The sequence below is a fragment of the Felis catus genome, chromosome F2 (assembly GCF_018350175.1).
Source record: "Felis catus isolate Fca126 chromosome F2, F.catus_Fca126_mat1.0, whole genome shotgun sequence".
NCBI lineage: Eukaryota > Metazoa > Chordata > Mammalia > Carnivora > Felidae > Felis > Felis catus.
In genome coordinates, this window is record NC_058385.1 from 19,270,505 (window position 1) to 19,291,158 (window position 20,654).

The 20,654-nt window shown below is 37.6% G+C and overlaps 3 long non-coding RNA genes across 3 annotated transcripts; 1 reads left to right on the top strand and 2 right to left on the bottom strand.

Annotated features, from left to right (window-relative positions):
- Window positions 1-3,773: 3,773 nt before the first annotated feature.
- On the bottom strand, window positions 3,774-14,626 carry LOC123383134. The gene is made up of 2 exons (XR_006592543.1): window positions 14,550-14,626; window positions 3,774-4,354 (listed from the first exon to the last, which is right to left on the bottom strand). It is a non-coding gene; the product is annotated as an uncharacterized LOC123383134 (long non-coding RNA).
- LOC123383133 lies at window positions 11,350-16,524 on the top strand. The gene is made up of 2 exons (XR_006592542.1): window positions 11,350-13,595; window positions 14,389-16,524. It is a non-coding gene; the product is annotated as an uncharacterized LOC123383133 (long non-coding RNA).
- Window positions 16,525-19,354: 2,830 nt separating this feature from the next.
- On the bottom strand, window positions 19,355-20,129 carry LOC123383102. The gene is made up of 2 exons (XR_006592468.1): window positions 19,800-20,129; window positions 19,355-19,688 (listed from the first exon to the last, which is right to left on the bottom strand). It is a non-coding gene; the product is annotated as an uncharacterized LOC123383102 (long non-coding RNA).
- Window positions 20,130-20,654: the final 525 nt, after the last annotated feature.

The window sequence follows — 20,654 nt, forward strand, 5'->3', positions numbered from 1 at the left end:
CAAAGATGGAGGGAGGGAGGCAAACCACAAGAGACTCTTAAATACAGAGAACAAACTGAGGGTGGATGAGGGGTGGTGGAGGAGAGGGGAAAATGGGTGATGGATGGGCATTGAGGACAGCACTTGTTGGGATGAACACTGGGTGTTATATGTAAGCCAATTTGACAATAGATTATATTAAAAATATATAAAGCATACTATATTCTTTTAGCAAGATCTATAGCTTTAGAGCTTATTAAATCATGCATTTTTCTTAATTGAGTTTGAATCTGTCATATCACTTATTGAGTTCTGATTTGAATTGCTATGCTCATGTCAGGGAATACATTCAGTGATAGAATACAGAATTAGATAGAGACTATTCACTCCTCAGTGCCCTTTAATACCTAAGGAGCCAATGAGAAGATCTTTCCTTTCTAGATTATTTACTAAACTTTTATAACTGAAATATAAGAGTTAGTAGTACTTTTATTTATATGCATAAATGATCAGCCAATTGGAAATTTTATTTCTATTTCCCCTTCTCTCCCAAATGCTGATGAGTTCAAGCAAAATCAATGAGAGATTTTTTCCCCCCTCTTTGGAGGAAGGTGAGGAAGGTGTTTGTTTGTTTGTTTATTTATTTCAGATGCATAGGATACCAGAGATACTCAGTCAATTAGCTCACACTCCAAGTTTGGATCAGAGGCCATTTTTAATAAAAGGCCTCATGAAACATATATTCTTATGATCCTTCATTCTTTGTTCTTCTGTATACATTATTCCTTATATCCATTCTTAACTACTTTTCGGGAGGCCATCTTCTAGGTTAGCATCTCTCCTCAATACTTAATTGTTGTGGTAGGCACAGTAATATGTTCTTATTAGTTTAGTAACCAACCAACCACGCAATTTGTGTCATTCTAATAGTACAGCATTTTATCATCATTCTTGCCCCTTTGATCTTCAAGTATTCTTAGATTTTTAATTTCTGGGTTTGTGTAATTTATTACATGGGATTCCCAAGTATTAGCCTTTACCTATGTTCTTTTATATTTATTCTCTTAGCAATTTCTTCCAATTTTATGTTTTCAACTGATACCTTATATTTAGGTGATTCCTAAAACCTCAGTGTTATGGACTGAATTGTGTCTCATTTTCCCCTCACTCCAACGTTGAAGTCCTGACTCCCAGAACCTGAGAGTATAATCATATTTAGAGATAAGATCTTTAAAAGGGTGGTTAAGTTAAAATGACCCTGTTAGGTTAGGTCTCTAATCCAATCGGACTAGTTTTTGTAAATCTAGGAAAAAACACCAGGATGCATGGTACAGAAAAAAAGTCATGTAAAGACGCAATAAGGAGGTGGCCATGTGCAAGACAAGGAAAAACACCCCTCAGAAGAAACCAATGCTATGCTCTGAATGTGCCCCCAACCCAGCTTCCAAATGCATAAATTAAAATCCCAACCCCAAGGCAATGATATTAGGAGGTAGGGCTTTGGGGAGGAAATTTGGTCATGAAAACAAAGTCCTCATGAATTTGATTAGTGCCCTTAAAACAGACTCCAAGGGCACCTGAGTGGCTCAGTAGGTTGGGCATCCAACTTTGGCTCAGGTCACGATCTCATGATTTGTGAGTTTGAGCCCCGCATTGGGCTCTGCACTGACAGTGTGGAAGCCTGCCTGGGATTCTCTCTCTCTTTCCCCCTCCCCAACTTGTGTGCTCTCTCTCTCTGAAAATAAATAAATAAACTTAGGGAGAGAGATCCCAGAGAACTTGTTTGCTCCTTCCACCATGTGAGGACAAAGCAAAAAGTCAACATTCTGCAACCCAGAATAGAATGTTTCTCAGAACCCAACTATGCTGACACCAAGTTCTTGGACTTCCATTCACCAGAACTGTGAGAAACAAATTTCTATCATTTATAAGTCACCTAGTCTGTGGTATTTAGTTATAGCAGCCTGAACAGACTAAGAGAGCACTGATACCCTTATCTTAACACTTCTTTTCTCCAGGACTATGAGAAAATAAATTCCTGTTGTTTAAGCCACCCAGTCTATGTTATTTTTTTTTGAAGCAACTCCTAGAAAACCAATACTAATAATTTTTAGCTTTCTGTTTCTAGAAATCTTTTAAATATCTTCAATATCTTGGAGTGTAATTCCAGATGATTTCCATATTTTCGGTATTGTCTTTATCATTGTCTTCTTCCCAAATAGACGTAAGATTTCTGAGCAACACTCTGTCACCAACTGGTATACTGAAGTACAATTCCAATACTACCTACCTGATATAACCTGTGTCAGACTCTATAGGCTAAATGGCATGATATCCAATAAGAGTATCCTCACTTCAAACACCAGCTACATTTTAAAGGTCCCCAGGTTTCATACACTTCTTTCCAACTGCAACCCCCCCGCCCCCAGGTTCAGTAATTTGCTAGAAAGATTCAGAAAACTCAGGAAAGCACTGTGCTTACACTTTTATTATAAATTATATAAATCAGGACCAGCCAAATGAAGACTCAAAGAGCAAGGTCTAGGAGGGTTCTGAATGCGGTCTCTGGGCTGTCTTGTGGAATCAGTTCGTGACACTTTCCTGCAATGTGTTCACCAGCCAGGAAGCTCCACTGATCTTCAGCATCCAGAGTTTTTATTGGGATTTCATTATGTAGGCATGATTGATTGAATCATTGGCTGTGACTGAACTCACTCTCCAGTCTCAACTCTGTTTATGTGGTTGATCTTTCTGGTGACTAGCCCAAATGCTGAATCATCTCATCTCTTGGCATAAATTCAAGTGTGATCCCAGAAGCTCACAAATCACCAAGATACTCCCATTACTTGGAAAATTGTAAGGATTTAGAGTTTCCTTTCCAGGAAACAGGAATAAATGCCAATCAAATTCTTTATTATACAACGGCAACCTTTGACGTTATCCTCATTTTGTGAAACAATACTCAATTAGTTTCTGAATTACCTGATAGTTTTTAAAAAATAATCCAGGGGCGCCTGGGTGGCGCAGTCGGTTAAGCGTCCGACTTCAGCCAGGTCACGATCTCGCGGTCCGTGAGTTTGAGCCCCGCATCAGGCTCTGGCTGATGGCTCAGAGCCTGGAGCCTGTTTCCGATTCTGTGTCTCCCTCTCTCTCTGCCCCTCCCCCGTTCATGCTCTGTCTCTCTCTGTCCCAAAAATAAATAAAAACGTTGAAAAAAAAAATTAAAAAAAAAAAAAAAAAAAGAAAGAAAAAAGAAAAATAATCCAGTAATTCTTAGATAATGTGTATTATTTTCAAGTTACTTCCTCTATTATTCCTTGCTTAGACTACTATAATAGCTTCCAAAATAATTATCTTTAATTATATCACTGTCCCTAATCCAAACACCACAGATTAATATTCAAGGCAAATTTGCAACTGTTTTACTATATTTCCAAGGGTTTTCTTCATTTTAAAGATAAATCCTAGTTTTTTCAATCAAAGCTTTCTTATCCCTGACTTTACCACACAGTTCCAGCCTTAACTTGAAAATGAACTACTACCTCATTTCTACAGACGCACCGTACCTACTTGCAGTCCACCTAGTGCGGTGTTACTAGAGTGACTTTAAAATCAGACAGACCATGATTCAACAAGAAAGACTAAATTCATTTACTAGTTGTCTGACTTTAAGTAATTTACCTTCTCTAGGCCTTGGTTCTCTATTGTATTAAACGGATATAATGTTTACTCCACAGGAACACTTTAAGGATTAAATGATTAAAAATATTTATTAGAATGTCTGGCACATAGTATAATGTCAACATTTTATTTTTATTTAAATAGAATAAAATGCTCGTAGAATTCTTTTTCTTTATCCCTGAATGGAGGTTTGCTACCCATCTTGCTAGATCCAATTCAAAAATCTCCTCCTTTCTGATGTTCTTAATTTTTTCCTCCAACCAGATATGGATTAAATTGCAAAGCACTATTGGGGTGCCTGGGTGGCTCAGTTGGTTAAGTATCTGACTGTGGCTCAGGTCATGATCTTGCAGTCTGTGTGTTCAAACCCCACATGGGGCTCTGTGTTGACAGCTCAGAGCCTGGAGCCTGCTCCAGATTCTGTGTGTCTCTCTTTCTCTCAAAAATAAATAAAAACATTTAAATTTAAAAAATAAAAATAAAAAATAAAAACTGTAAAGCACTCTCAATTCCTCTCAGGTAGTTTTCATGATGTTGTGTTTATAATGTCTTCATTGTATAATGTCCTTATGCTGTCCTCTCACAACATTGGAACATATGGTCGTTGAGGGCAGGGTCCTTCCAGTACATCTTGAATTTCTCATGACACTCAGTGCAGTCTTCACACTTGAAGGTCATGGTTGGGTTGAGTCATCTGTAATCCAAAATTTGTGAAAATTTTTTCATATGAAATATATTAACTTAAATGTTATGACTAAAAATTCCAGGAATATCTTATTCCCTTCTCATAATCACTATTTTTCCTTTCCTTTCCTTTTTTTTTTTTCCTTAATAGTACAGACAACAAGTCACAACTATTTTTTGGTGACTCTTGCTTTAAATGCATGTATACTCATAAACAAAAGAGCTATTTATTTTTTTTTAAAAAACCTACTAGATGGATGGCTTTATTTCTAATTTTCAAAATAATTATTTAATTTGGAGTATGGTATGTACACTTACAGATGTAAAAATAAGATTTTGAGGAGTTAAGTAAACTTTCCTAGGTTGTTCAATAAGTGAGTGGTAGAGCCAGATCCCAAATACAGCATGTCCATCTGACCCTAAAACCCTTCCCATTTTCAACATTCATTATAATGCCTCTTGGCAAAATTCCTACATGCTTTTGTATAACACATGTAAAGGAAACAGCCTTTAGGCTAAAGGCCCAGTTAAACCTCTAAAAACAAACCAGTCAGGGGAGTGAGTGACAAAATAAAAACAGAAATGCGGTAATGCTTCCCAGGGCTCACAGTGGTATTGTGTGGACAGGAAGTGATGAAATACCTGCATCCCATAAGAAAGGCTGAATTCACTGAGGGGACATAAGACTAATGTCTCGGGCTTAGCCTTGGCTGAGAGCCAGCCTGCAGGAACTCTAACACAATGGATATATTGATTGAAAACCATCTCTGCGTTGAAAGCACCGAGTCCAGCGACAGCATGCTGGAAGGAGACTGGTTTTCTTAGGATGGTGATTTGTTGAATGTTACTGGTATTTATAACATTTCAAGCAAGGTAGTTGAAGCTCACGACTTGCTGGGCAGATTATCACAACTATGTCTATCTCTCTGGTTATGAACATGTTGAGCTACACAATGAAACATCTAGGATTCTTTTGGGGCAGTGTTAGAGAGCCAGTGGGATATGGCATGTCTACTACATGATAAAGTCAGTTGGAAATATTATTTATGGTTATACATGTATGAATGAATAATAGACCAATGAAGTTAAGATACCCTTGTGATGAGAACACTTAGACAGTGGACGATAACCCTTGCCTATGAACCTTAGGTAATCCGGGGGATCCAAGAAGTAGGCTGAACTGATTAAGTGCATTTAAAGCTCTTCTGGGGACTGCCCATATGGGACCTCATAAGCAACTGACTCTGAACTCCTTCTGTGATAGCCACAGTCACCTAGTAGACATTTCGTTTTCCCTGACACAGCAAATACAACTCACATCCAATTCTGGTGGTCCTAATTCCAATCCAAGTAACCCCAGTGGTATTTTCTCCTGGGGTTATATGAGACATAAAGAGGTTCTCATGCAAAAGACAAACCCATTAGAAACTGCCTCTTCTACTTAACTCAAATTGAAAAGTTTGCATAGTTAGACAAGTAGTACAGACTGTACCTCTTGACTGTATGTCAAACTGTCCAGAGAATGTGTATTTAACTAATTCTTTCTAGTGAGCAAACAGAAATGTGTTTATATAAGGCACTACGCAGGTGAAGCTAAAACAAACCATTCTTATTCCACTTCACAAATATTATCTTTGGCTTGCAATATTTTCATGCAACATTATTATATACATGATAACTACTTTCATGACACAATTTAAATTTACGCACTGAAAATATTCTGTAAGAATTGAATTATCTTATACTACTCTTATACCATTCAACTTAATTCTCTTATGTGTTGTACAGGCATCATTCTGTCTAAAGTCCTTAAAATCCTTGGTTAACTCTTAAATGACTATGGGAATATATCCTCACCTTCTAAAATGTATTTGCTTTTAGAGAGATATAAAATTATTTTTGGATTTCTACTTTTGAGGATGTGATATATACACAGTTCTACCATTTGAATATCTCTTAAAGACTACTCCTAAAACCAAGAGAATGGAAACACACATACACACAACATAGACGAAATTAAAGAAGTTTGTGGAGGGTTGGGGGTGGTATAAATAAAGTTGATTCCTCACGTTATATCCAGGAATCAATCCATTAATTTAAAAGCTGGCAAATCAGGTAACTAAAGTGTGTCTTCTTAATGTTGTAAAGCTAAATACTAAAAGAACCAAGAAAATAGCATCAACTATTGTATTGGTAGCAGTGAGAAAAAAGAAAAAAAAGAACTGAGAGGAAGTAGGTAGGATATGTTAGTTTCTTGTGACCTCTTAGTGGAGAGTCATTTGATACTATCCAAATAAATAAAATATTAAATATATTATATTCAGTTACAGTTACAGAAGAAAGTGCTAAGTGTTCTAAAAACAGAAAACAACTCTCCCAAATTATAGGGTCATCATACAAACTCACAAAAGCATAAATAAAGGACACATCTAAAACAAAGCAACATAAAAGAGTGGAAAGTAAAAAAGATGAAAAAAACATTTTAGGAAATGAAGAAAAAAAACAGCAGTGGCCACAATTTCAATACTAGGCTAGTAGAATTCAGAGTGAAAATATCAGACAGGACAAATAAAAGCACATCTTATGATACTAATGGACATAATCTGTCAAGATTTAGACTGACCACATTAAGATATTAAGGGCAGAAGACTTTTGCTTCTTGTTTTATAAGCCAAATGAAGATAATAGAGAAGACCTAAGTAACGCAATAAATTTTATATGCATACGTATAATTCTATAATCTAAAATAGAGAATGTACCTTCTTTTCATCAACTATTAATACACATTGACCAAATATTAGGTCACAAGAGATCTGAGGAAATTGGAACAACTTATGACATAGATAACACTCTCTGATTATACTTCAATTGGCTGATGGTCTCATTAATTAAAATGTAGAAAAACAAAACCCTGTCAATTAAATAGCTCATATCAAAGATATAAACAAAATTGAAATTTCAAATATATAGAAAAAAAGCCATTATGAAAGCAAGTCGAACTATGTGTGCTCTGTAGGGAAAAGTCTTAAATAATCACATTAATAAATAAAAAAAAATTAAAAACTAATAGATCAAGCATTTAATTAAAGTGGTTTGAAACATGAAAAATAACAACCATTGAGTATAAAGAAGACATTAAAGAATAAGAAAACAGAAAAATGGTAGGACTAATACAATGAAGGGTCAATTCTTTGCAAAATAAGTATCCATATAATGGCAAGGTTATTAGCCAGTTTAATCAAGAAAAAAGGGAACAAGTATAAAAATAAATGTAAGAATAGAAAACAGCCATAGATACAGAAGAATTTACAGAATTATGGATGAAATCTTTGTCTAACTCTAGGAAAATAAACTTGAAAACCATGATAAAACATATTTTTCTAAGAAAATGTAACAAATTAAAACTGACACAAGACAAGTTTTCCAGAGGAAATAATGTTTGCAAAAAAGTCTTACTCATCTCTAAGGCATCAGCATCATAGTTTGCTAAGAGGACTATATAAAACCTTTAAATGATAAAAGAGAAACAGCTATTTAAACTGAGGCAGAAGATGGACAAGGACAGCTCTCAGTCCTTTTTATGAAACCAGTATAATGTTAACCATAAAACTCAAAAAGGTACTACATGGAAAACATTTATGGATATTAACTTAATAATCTGAAATATTAACAAGAATAATAGCGCCTGTCCAAGAGAGGTTTATATAAACATTTTTACCAGAGCTCAATATTAGGAAATCTATTAATATGATCATCTCCAAAGATGTTGAAAAGGCATTTTTCCCATTTTTGTATTTATACTTTATTTGGAAAAAAACATCTTGGGGAGCTTGGTTGGCTTAGTCAGCTAAGCGTCCAACTCTTGGTTTCAGCTCAGGTCATGATCTCACAGTTGCAGGATGGAGCCCTGAGTCAGGCTCTGTGCTGGTGCATGGAAGCTGCTTGAGATTCTCTCCCTCTCCCTCTCCCTCTCACTCTTCCTCTCCCTCTCCCTCTCCCCCTCCTCTGTTCACTCTCCTTCTCTCACAATAAATAAACAAACATTAAAAAAATCTCAAAGAAAAACAGGAATAGAGACAAAGTACTTTAATAAAATGTACATTTTGTCTCAACCCAAAGATACTGGAAGTCTTTCCATGGTAATGAAGAATGGACAAGAATTGCGGGGCGCCTGGGTGGCTCAGTCGGTTAAGCGGCCGACTTCGCTCAGGTCACGATCTCGCGGTCCGTGAGTTCGAGCCCCGCGTCGGCTCTGTGCTGACAGCTCAGAGCCTGGAGCCTGTTTCAGATTCTGTGTCTCCCTCTCTCTGACCCTCCCCCGTTCATGCTCTGTCTCTCCCTGTCTCAAAAATAAATAAAAACGTTAAAAAAAATTAAAAAAAAAAAAAAGAATTTCACTATCACCACTACGGTGTAACATTATTTTGGAAATAGTATCTGATATAGTTCATGAGAAAGAAAAGAGAGGAAAAACTGGAAAGGAGGAGACAAGAACTACCATTGTTTGCAAATAATGCAGCATGATATCTTCAAAACTACATATCTGAAACATTATTGAAATCAGAGAATTCAATAAAGTTTGAGTATGAAATTAACATATAAATCAGTAGCTTTCTTATTTATAAATAACGTATAGTAGAAAAGATAATGCAAGAAAAATCTTATCCTTAATAGCAAGTCAATGTATAAAGTGCCTGGGAGTAAGCTTGAAAACAAATAAGGAATATTGAAATAAATTTAAACTTCCCCAAACCTTTTAAATGCATTCAATTTATACAAAGAAGATTAAATATAGAAAGGGATATACAGTGCCCTGTTTTCAAACAAGAAGCACCAAAATTACTAGGAAGCAAAGTTTTTTTCTAAATTGATCTGTAAAAGTAATGCCATATCAATGAGATGAAAGGTATCGTGTATGTATATTTGTATTTTAAATCCTACAAAGTGACTTTGCAGTTCTGTGTATATATTTGAGTTTGTATAAATATATATGTATATATGTGTATATATATTTATATATTTTATACAGAGTGGGAAGACCTCTTCCCTTATGACTCAAAAAACAGAGGCATAAGATCAATAAATTTTGTCCTAACATGAAAAATCAGAATACAAATGACCAAGTCAGGAAAAATATCTGCTACACATAAAACTAAAATGACTGCTTTAAAAAAAAATGTTTATTTATTTTGAGAGAGAAGAGAGTAAGAGAGCATGCGCATGAGCAGGGGAAGGGCAGAGGAGAGAGAACACCAAGCAGGCCTCACGCTGTAGCACAAAGCCCAACGTGGGGCTCAGTCTCCCCAACGGTGAGACCATGACCCTAGCCCAAATCTAGTCAGACGCTTAACTGACGGAGCCACCCAAGTGTCCCCAAAGTGACCTCTTTTTGTTTATAAAAATGTTCCTTTAAAAACTAACAACTGAGTGGAGAAAAATGACAAAGAGCAAGAGAAGGTAATGAGATGAGGATGCAAACTTTGCTGCATAGTAAGTAACAAATTATATACACTTACTAAATGGCAGGATATTGTGAATATTATATAATTTACCGTACAATGAATAAAAGGAAAAACAAAACAAAACAAAAAAGCCGGGTAGGGAGTGGGGATTGCGAGGCATTAATGCCGGAGGGGAAACTTCAGTATTACAGGTTATTTAGGGTGACTTTCATTGAAGAAGTAAAATTTGAGTCAACGTGTGCAGCGGGTGAGAATTAGCCAGGGAGATAGCTGGGAGAAGCAGGACAGCCAAAGCAAACTTTCTAAAGCTCTCCTGGCAAGCTTCGAAGACAAGGCTAGAGCGGGTGGGGGGACTGGGGGTGGGGGGGGAGGCAAGGGAAGGAGCAGCCAGTGCGCTGAGGCCGGAAGCGGAAGTGCGCACGCGCAGAATGGAGGCGGGCTCTGGGAGTCACCTCAGGGAGGCGGCTTTCCGCTCAGTGAACGAAATACTCAGTGGGAGGTTTGCTGAAGCCCAATGTCACGTGGACTTAAGTTTACCTCGGTTGGCTCTGGCAGTGAGGTTTCAAATTGACTGTAGGGAGGGAAATGCAGGAGCAGAAAACTCAAATGACTCTAAAACGCAAATTTGGAGAAATATAAACTTAATAGTTAATAAACAATTGTCATTCATTAGATTGGCAAACAGGTTTTTTTTTTTATGGTAAATGACCATGTTTTGTGTAAAGAAACAGACATTTTTTTTTTCTAGTGCAAGGTAAATTGATTTGACAGAAACTATACAAAAAAATACAACATAATTCTGCGTCTATGAATCTAGCCTATAGGTTTAGAAGAAAATGCCTGAAATTATACATAATTACACATAAATATATGTAGGTAATTATACACACATACACACACACACACACCCCTATATAAAGATACTACCTGTGTTTAAAAACGTTAGAGTCATTCAAGAAGTCTATGAGTATAAGACTAGTTAAATAAATTACAAAAATATATCCAATAGAATATTTTACAGTAAAAGAGATTATGACTATTGGTATATTTGCACTTAGTGCCACAAATTTTGTTTGTGTGTGTGTGCATCTTCTTTTCACATTTATTTCCTTTGCTGCTGCTTTTTCTTTTTTGTTTTTCCTCTTTTCCCTTTCTCTATTAGGTTAAGCTGATTTTCTTTATTACTTCACCCACCCCATGAGTTTGTAGAATATCCATTCTACTTCTGTCTTTTTAGTGGTTTCTCTTAAAATTTCAATCAGATCCTAAAACTCTAGCCTCCAAGGCCTTAACCCAGATCTACTTTCTCTGCAACTGTAGCTTTTGGTTTGCATTCACTCTTCATTTCTGTAATAAAGAGATTTTTCTTTCCTTCTTTTTTTCTTAAAGTGTATTTATTTCAAGAGAGAGAGACAGTGCGCGAGGGAACAGGGGAGGAACAGAGAGAAAGAGAAAGAGAATCCCAAGCAGGCTCCGTGCTGTCAGCGCAGAGCCTGACACAGTGCTCAAACTTACTAACCATGAGATCATGATCTGAGGTGAAATCAAGTCTGATGCCTAACCTACTGAGCCACTCAGGTGCCCCTCCTTCTTTCGATCTTAACTGTATATTGAAAATTATTTTTGTGTTATATTTTATCTAACAGTTTTGTTTGTCTGGAAGAGGTGCCATCTAGGTGATTTCTACCTATGACAGTATCTGGAAATCAATCACTGAGATAAAGATTTTTTAAGACCTAGAAGTTGATAACACCTAGTCTTTCTTAAAAGAGAAATATGAGTATGTTTTCCTGAAATCTAATTTTTAATCACAAAACAAAAAGCAGGAAGACAACTTAAGAGAAAGGAACAAAGGAATAAATATCTTATAAACTGAAAGCAGCCAATGACTTGCCTAGATTATAGAGCAAGATAGAATATGAAATCATTTGTGAATATAAAAATTCACTTAAGAAAATGGAAAAACATATTTAGCCAATCCCTGTATTAATGTGCCAATCCCTATATTAACCCCACTAAGTTCAGAATATTTAAATAACTTGATAAATATCATAGATCCAATAAGTATTTGTTTTGAGATACAACGCCAGCCATGACTGAGCTGCACTTTTTCCATTTTAATATTCAGTATTAATATTCAAGCTTGGGAGTCTGCAGATGTATTCTGAAAATCCAAGAACATGTAAGTTGCAAATACTGACTATGATAATTCACAATTGAAAGCTATTTTCATGGAATCCATTCTTCCTTAAGTCAGTGTTTCTGTAGCTGGAGTCTGAGAAACCTTGAGAGTAGAAGAACTGTCCTTAGATACACTCAGGGACAGGACAGAAATATCGACAAGCTTTTATGGGCTTCTTATTTTATGTTCCCTGAGAAATTTTTTTTTTAATTCCAATCTTGTTGGTGCTGCAGTAGGTTGAAATGGATTTTCTCACCATCTTTTTTGGGGGTAGGAAGGGAGATCAGTGTCCCCAGGGACTGGCTGGCCTATTTACAGAAACTCTCAAGAAGGTCCTGTGCTGGGTCCAATCCAGGCCTGTGGGAATGGGGTGGAGGGGGCGGTGGTGGGCAGCCTAGAGGCTGTCCTGCCTCAGCTTGCTTCCTCATGGCTGATGTTCTGGCAACAAGTGCAATCCTTGTGCCCTCTTCCCTCTCCCACTAAGATCCAGCATATAAATTTTTGAGGCTCAGAGACAAGGCCAACTTTGTCAGTACTTAAGTATTTAATCTAATCTTTATCTAAACTCTATTTTTCTTTTTTAGCCTTTCTTTCTGTCTGGTTTCCTTTTCATGTGTTGAATTATTGTGATAACTTGCCTCCGCACCCTCTTTTTTTTTTTAACCATAAAGATATTGATAAGATTGGGGGTGTTTAAAAGGAAATAACTAAGATAACTGAGGGTGTGGACTTATTTGTGTGGGAAAACTAAGCCAGGAACGAGTCTTGTCACTTAATACTCTCAAAGCCCCTCAGCTCTGGAGGAGGGGGGGCTTAAGATATTTTAAAAAGCAATTTTATTTTTGTAGTTGTTTTTGAGGATTTGTAGATTTTTATACAGAGATCAAATATCTGTGATTTTCAAAATGCTATAACTTACATTTGCAATCCTTTTGTTTCTTTGTTCTTTTTCTAAAACATGAGCTTTTCTGATACATGGAAGAAATGGACACTTATGCCTACCAGTGAGTTTATGATAATGAGCATCTGTGTGGACTGTGGCCAGGAATGACGGACACACACAGGTTTGAAGACCTCCTAGCCCACAGTTTCAGTCTGTGGGCCAACTGGACTGCAGCCCCTTGCTTCTGGAGTGAATAGGGAAAACATGGCACTAGACCCAGATCCCACTGGCCTATTCAAGAGATAATCAAAATGACTTTGCCACATAAGACTCACAGCTGACAGAATGTCTAAATACAATTTCATTTAATTACCACAAAGATTATGTCATGCAGACTCTCATATGTCACATTGACTTTCATCTGAAAATAGAAGACTGAAACCTCAGGAGATATGTGCCTTAGCAGACTATGTAAGTATGTAGCAAAACTGAAACTAAACTCAAGTCTTCTAAATCCATATTCAGCTTTTAACTACAAAGGAAAAAGAAAATGTGAATTTACTCTTATTAGAAATTCAGGCTGTTGAAGCTGATTGTAGAGTATGTGCACTGCACAAAGGTTCTCAATTGAGGAGCCAAGTCAGCTGAAATTGTACTCCATCCTCTCCTGTCTACACCTCGCACCTTATATTGGCACAGAGGACTGCATCTATCAGAGAAAAAGGTAACTATTTCTTCTCCAAATGTGCCCTCTGATCTCCCAGCCATGTGCTCAGAATCATCATTTTCCCAAAAGAGTTGTATTTATTTCTCATCAAAGGGGCTCCACATAGACTAGAATAAGCCCTGGTTAGAATTCTATTAAAACGTCTCTCCTGAGTGGAAATTTTGAGGGCAGGTATGGTAGCTGCCAATTTCAGTCAATGATGTGGTCATTCTACAGATTGTACTTAATAGAAGAAATTCAATACATTTGTGTGTGTGTGTGTGTGTGTGTGTGTGTGTTTAAGTGAAAGAAAATCTCTTAAGGCTGATGCTGTATCTAGATAAGGGTTCCCAGATAATGGCTATCCCACCACCCCATTTTGTGCTTCTCTTTTCTTGAGTTTACGGGGTTGCTTGGATCTTTGAATTTTCCCGCTGGTTAATACTTAACTTTCGATTCCCTTCTTGGTAATCCAAGATCTATATTGCCCTATGTACCAGGATCTACTTCCCAAATTACTAATTACATAACAAAGCCATGTAAGATGTTATCATTCCCACAGTTGAATCATCTTGGATAATGCCAATTTTGAAGTGCCAATTTTTGAAAGTTAGGACTTACCTAAGAAAATGAATCTCTGATGTGGGAAATACAGGTATTGTTATATGTAGGTATAGTAGGCAGACTTCTAAAATAGCACCCATTGATCCCTGCCTCTGGTATTCTCACCATCGTGTAATCTGCCCTTGAGTATGGATTGGACCTACTGAGTTAATTTATAAAAGATTGTGGCTTTTTCTCTCTGACTAAGCTTGGTTGCTTACCCTGATGGAAAGGACCACTTAGCAACAGTCAGTGAAGAACTGAAACCCTCAGTTAAACATCCTACAAAGAACTGAATCCAACCAACACCTCATGAGTGAACTTGGAAGCTGATCTTTCCCCCATCCACCCTTGAGATCAACTACAGACCTGTCTGACGCCCAGGCTGCAGCCTTATGAGGGACCTTAGAGCAAAGGACTCGGCTAAGCCATGCCTGGATTCCTGACCTAACACATTGTGAGATAATAGATACATGTTGCTGCTAAATTTCAGAGTAATTTGTTATGCAACAATAGATAACTAATCCAGTTGAGTGCTTAGGGAATATTTTGATAAATGGAGTTTTTCTGACATCCTATCATTTAGAAAGAAACTACCTGGATGGGGGCAGGTAGCCAAATTCTTCATTCATATAGGAAATTTCAGATAGCTCTCCTGAGGTATATTTGAAATTGGAATTTAAACTATGGCAGATTCTCAGTGATTTTTATCAAGATTAGTTGAAACAAGACTGTTACTTTAGAATTCCAAGAGTTCAGATTATGCCTCAGAGAAGGAAGATAAAATGTGTAGAGAGAACAAAGAATTAATCATGTGTTAGTGGAAAAATTACTTAACATTTTAGAAGCTTCAGTTCTCCTATGTTACAAAAGGGAGCAATTGGACTAGAAGATCTCTAAGGCTCTTCTGAGTTTAAATTCTGTGGATGAATCTTAACTGCTTCTAGAGTTACTGTCCCCAACCTCCTCAAAAAAAGAAGACAGAAAGAAAGGAAGGAAGGAAGGAAGGAAGGAAGGAAGGAAGGAAGGAAGAAAAAAGGAAGAAAAGAAGAAAGAAAGAGGGAGGCAGGGAGGAAGGAAAGAAGGAAGCTTTACACCAAAGATCTAATTTTTCTGTGTAGTATTCCCCTATGGATCATTTATTACCTTTGGAAATTGAGGCTTCCCTGGAATAACCAAATACAAAAATCCATGAATTGGATAAATGAGATATTAGATGGCCAAAACAAGATCACTCTAGAGAAGGGGTTACTTCTAACAAGACCTGGAAAAAATTACATACACGTAGGAGAAAATCCTTGTGCCCTTTGAGAGAGCCAAAAATGCTGAGACAGCATGAATGCTTAAAGGAGTATGTAAGAAGCATGAATCATAAAACCAACACAAAATTGATAAATTAGACTATTAAAATAAAAAAATTGATCTTTGAAATACATTACTCATAAGTGAAAAAGCAAGCTACAGAATGGGAGATAATATTCACAATATACATTCTGAAAAAGGACTGATAGCAGAATATAGAAAGAACTCTTACAACCTAGTCATAATGAGACCAACAACCCAATAAAAAGATCAGCAAAAGATTTTAATACTTCTCAAAAATAGATACATTAATATAAGCACATGAAAAATGCTCAATATGTAGTCATTGGGGAAACACATATAATACCCACATGAAATGTCACTTCACACTCATTGGAATGTCCAAAATGAAAAAGACTAAGAATACACCAAGTGATAATGAAGATTGGGAGCAGATGAAATCACACATTGATAGTGGGAATATAACATTATATGGCCACTTTGGGAATCTTTGGCAGATTTTCAAAAAGAAAAACATCTATTCACCCCATGAACCAGCGATCTCACTTACAGGTAGTTAACCAAGAAAAATAAACATGTCAACACAAATCTTTATTTCCAAAAGTCAAAACCTAGACATGACTCATAAGTTCATCAGCAAGTGAATGAATAAACAAAAGCACTATATCCACACAATAGAATACTACTCAGCCATAAAAAAAAAAAAAAGAAAAGAAAAAAAAGTATGGACATATACAAAATTAGGCGAACCTAAAACTTTAAGTTGAATGAAGGAAGACAGGCACAGAAATGTACACATTGCACAGTTCCATTAACATGAAAAACTGAAAATATAAACCAAAGTGACAAAAAACAAATCAGTGGTTGCCCACATCCAGAGGCTGCAAAAGGGATGGCTGGTCAAGGGACATGAGAAAACTTTTTGGATAATGGATATAAATATTTTGTATTTTGATTGCAGTATATGTATGTGCCAAAGCTCTTTGAATTATACATTTTATTAAAAATTTTTAAAGTTGGCTTTTATTTATTATTTTTAAATTTTATTTTAGAGAGAGAGAGAGAGCATGAGCTGGGGAGAGCCAGAGGGAGGAGAAAGAGAATCTTTTTTCTTTAATGTTTTTTTAAGTTTATTCATTTTTGAGAGAGAGAGACAGAGCATGAGCAGGGGAGGGGTAGAGAGAGAGGGAGACACAGAATCTGAAGCAGGCTCCAGGCCCTGAGCTGCCAGCACAGAGCCTGATGGGGGGCTCAAACTTATGAACCGCAAGATCATGACGTGAGCCAAAGTCGGACGCTTAACCAAGTGAGCCACCCAGGCGCCCCAAGGAAAAAAGAGAATCTTAAGCAGGCTCCACATTCAGCATGGAGCCTACATTGGAACCCCGATGTGGGGCTCAATCCTATGACCCTAGGATCATGACTTGAGCTGCAGTCAAGAGTTAGATGGTTAACCAACTGAGCCAGTCAGGCACCCCCCGAATTATACATTTTAATTGGATGTCATTTATTGCATGTAAATTATACTTCAATGAAGTTTATTTAAAAATGACCTAGGGGGTGCCTGCATGGCTCAGTTGGTTAAGCATCCAACTTCAGCTCAGGTCATGACCTCATGGCTCATGGGTTTGAGCCCTGAGCCAGGCTCTGTGCTGACAGCTCAGAGCCTGGAGCTTGTTTCAGATTCCACGTCTCCTCCTCTCTCTGCCCCTCTCCTGCTCACACACACACACACACACACACACACACACACACACACACACTCTGTCTCTAAAATATAAATAAACATTACTTTTTTTTAATGATCTAAAAGTAGGACAAGAGGGGAAAACAATCATAAGATGCAAGGTCAGTGACTGAGTGGGATTTCAGATGAAAAAGGCCTTGTTCAACAGGCAGTAAGATTGAAATGGATTTGGTTTTGAGTTTTCAAAAGTGCTTCTCAACTTCCAGATTTAAGACAGGTTTTTCCTTACTTCTCAAATGTCTTTATGTGAAGCTAAATTCTATAGGTCTGGGTTACTTATTCTACCTTTTTTTTTTTTTTAACTGATTTACTTTCTACATGAGAGCCTACTCCTGAGGGGCTTCAGACTGTTCTAGATCTGTAAATGGTTGTAGTCTCGGGTTTACTATATCTGACATTAACAGTGAGAGACATAATAAAGCCACCAGGAAAGACAGGTAATTTTCCAAGTACTTATGATTTTTCTGTTTGAGACAAGAAGACAAATTGCCAATATATCATAAAGGGGAGAGTAAGAGAAAAAATATATTAATATCATCTCAGAGAAGTCTTTTGAAACTTATCTGGAGGATTGGATCAATAAGTATATAGCATTCACCAGGCAGGGTGTTTGGCTCTGAATCTGGAGATGATCCAGATATAGATCGTGAGCTAACAGAAGCCTTGTTGGCATCGTCGTCATATGAGGAAACATCAATTTGCTTTTCAAGAATTCAACTCAGGGTGCTTGGGTGGCTCAGTCGGTTAAGTGCTAGACTTCAGCTCAGGTCATGATCTTGCAGTTTGCGGGTTCGAGCCCCACGTCAGGCTCTGTGCTGGCAGCTCAGAGCCTGGAGCCTGCTTCAGATTCTGTGTCTCCCTCTCTCTCTACCCCTCCCCTGCTTGTGCTCTGTCTCTGTCTCTCTCTCTCTCTCAAAAAATAGATAAACATTAAAAAAAAAAGAATTCAATTCATACCAAGCATCACAACAATTGAACATTTTGAAAAGAATCAACCCTTAACCCTTAGTGTGGGGGTGGGACAGGGGGAAGGAGTCTGTGCGTATTTTAGTACCAGTTTCTGTCTCATCATTTCACTGCCCTTCTCCCATCTAACATGTCTGGCCTCTTGGACAAATCTGCCTGATTTAAAACCTGGTTCTATGTGAATGGTATTTAGACAGGAACCGCCCATTTCAAAATAACAGCTTTTGTATAAATAGAGCAATAAGGACAGGTAATATTTTATCACTGCTTCTAGTTCACACTCAGTTCATAAAACTACTTGCTGAGAGAGCCAGCTTCTTAAGTCATTCAGATTCAATAGGGCTACTCACTGGGCGATCTTGAAAGAGTAGGCTTGAATTAATTAGGCAATGGAAAACCTTGCTGGGAATAATGGGGTGCCTATGTGCATTTGGATAGCTTTGATAGGCAGCCCCTTACCAGAGAACAGGAGCTCCAATGTAAGCCAAGAGGTGCAGGTCCTGGCCATACAAAGCAAGCATGAGCCTTGCTTTTCTAACCTGCAACTTTGTAACTTTTAATCAGTCGGTGGTTTAATGAGTTCTATGTTTTTAGCACTCGGTAAGAGGTTGATGCAGATTACAAAAAAATTATAAGATATGATTCTATTGATCTTATGATTGCAATGATATGCAAGAAATACAAGCATTTTAAACTATAAGCATAAATATAAGGGCATTCGTAGGTGCCCAATGAGTATTAAGACTGTTAAAATGTTTCTGAGAGCTGAGTGAAAGTTGCCAACATTTAGCTCTTCTTCCTAGGCTAGGAAGACAGGGACCAAACTCTACTAGAGGCTTGGGGGCCACTAGAAGGTATTTTTTTCACCCTCTTTCCTTTAGGCAAAACAGGTCTCCCAGACCTATAACATATTTGTCTCCAAGTTGTAAGTGTTCCCTGGTTAGTTATAAAAAGTGCTGCCAAAACTGATTGCGCCTCCAACTAAAGAAAGTAAATTATAGAATACTTTGCACAAATAGACATAGTGTGAAGCTGATCTCTTATGAAAGAAAATACTTAATGGGAAATTTGTGGATTTGTTAGAACTGTTCATGACATTTGTAAATAATTTTGACTCATGACACATGACATTTGAAAGTTTCAGGACATTTATGATAATATTCTCTTCAATATTCTTGCCATTCTGTTACCCCTGTTGTATCTCAGAAAATCTAGATTTTGAAAATGTGAGACGTATTTTTTTCTTCAGAAACCACAGGATCACTCGTGGCCTTTTATGTAAGGATTCTCTGGAAGGTGGAGCTCACACTGTTTTCTCTCTTTTCCTCCCTTTCTGAGCCCAGGTAGCCATACTTAAAAGAAAGGATCCCCTTAGCTGACCTTTCCAGGGCCTTTAAAAACCACCCACTATGCTTCTCCATGCCTCTTTGATCCTTCCCGATGTGCAGTGAATTTTCATATCAGAATGTTTCCTGGAAAATAAAATTTTTATTACCCTATTGTCTTTTAAAAACTATCCCTTTGAAGTCCATGCCATTGGGCTATACTCCCTCTCCCCTTTTCCCATGTCCGAGGACATTTACCTCCACTCCAACACTTTGGTCACCTTGTGTGACTCATTCTCCACATGGATGACTCATGCAGGACCCTAGATCTTTGTCCCCTTCACTTCACCACTTTAGCCGAACAGTCACAGTCACATCTGGATCTGTAACTCCTCCACAGCAAAACCTTCCGTAGAGCTTCTTGGCTTACCTGCCCTGTGACTATTTCTATGAGGATATTGAGATCTTCATCTGATGGGGTGCTTGGGTGGTTCAGTCGGCCAAGTATCTGGCTTTGGCTCAGATCATGATCTCACTTGGGCTCCGGTCATGATCTCATGGTTTGTGAGTTTGAGCCCCGCGTTGGGCTCTGTGCCGTCAGTACAGAGCCTGCTTGGGATCCTCTGTCCCCCTCTCTCTCTCTGCCCCTTCCCCACTCATGCACACATGCTCTTTCTCTCTCTCTCAAATAAATAAACATTTAAAAAAGTATTTATTTATTTGAGAGAGAGAAAGAGAGGGAGGGTCAGAGAGAGAGGGAGACACAGAATCTGAAACAATTTCCAGGCTCTGAACTGTCAGCACAGAGCCCCCACACAGAGCTTGAACTCACGAACCGTGAGAGCATAACCTGAGCAGAAGTCGGATGCTCAACCAACTGAGCCTCCCAGGCACCACCAAAATAAACATTTTTTCAACAATAAATGCAAAGTCCTCATTTCTTCCAAATCCTTTAGCCTTCTCGTTTCTCCACTTCTGTCTTTCTCCAGGAAAGAACTCATAGTTCATCATTTCAGCAAACTTTCTTCAATACAGCATTCCCCCCTTATCTGTGGTTTCTGGTACCTGTGGTCAGCCATGGTCTGAAAGCAGATGAGCCTCTTTCCAACACTT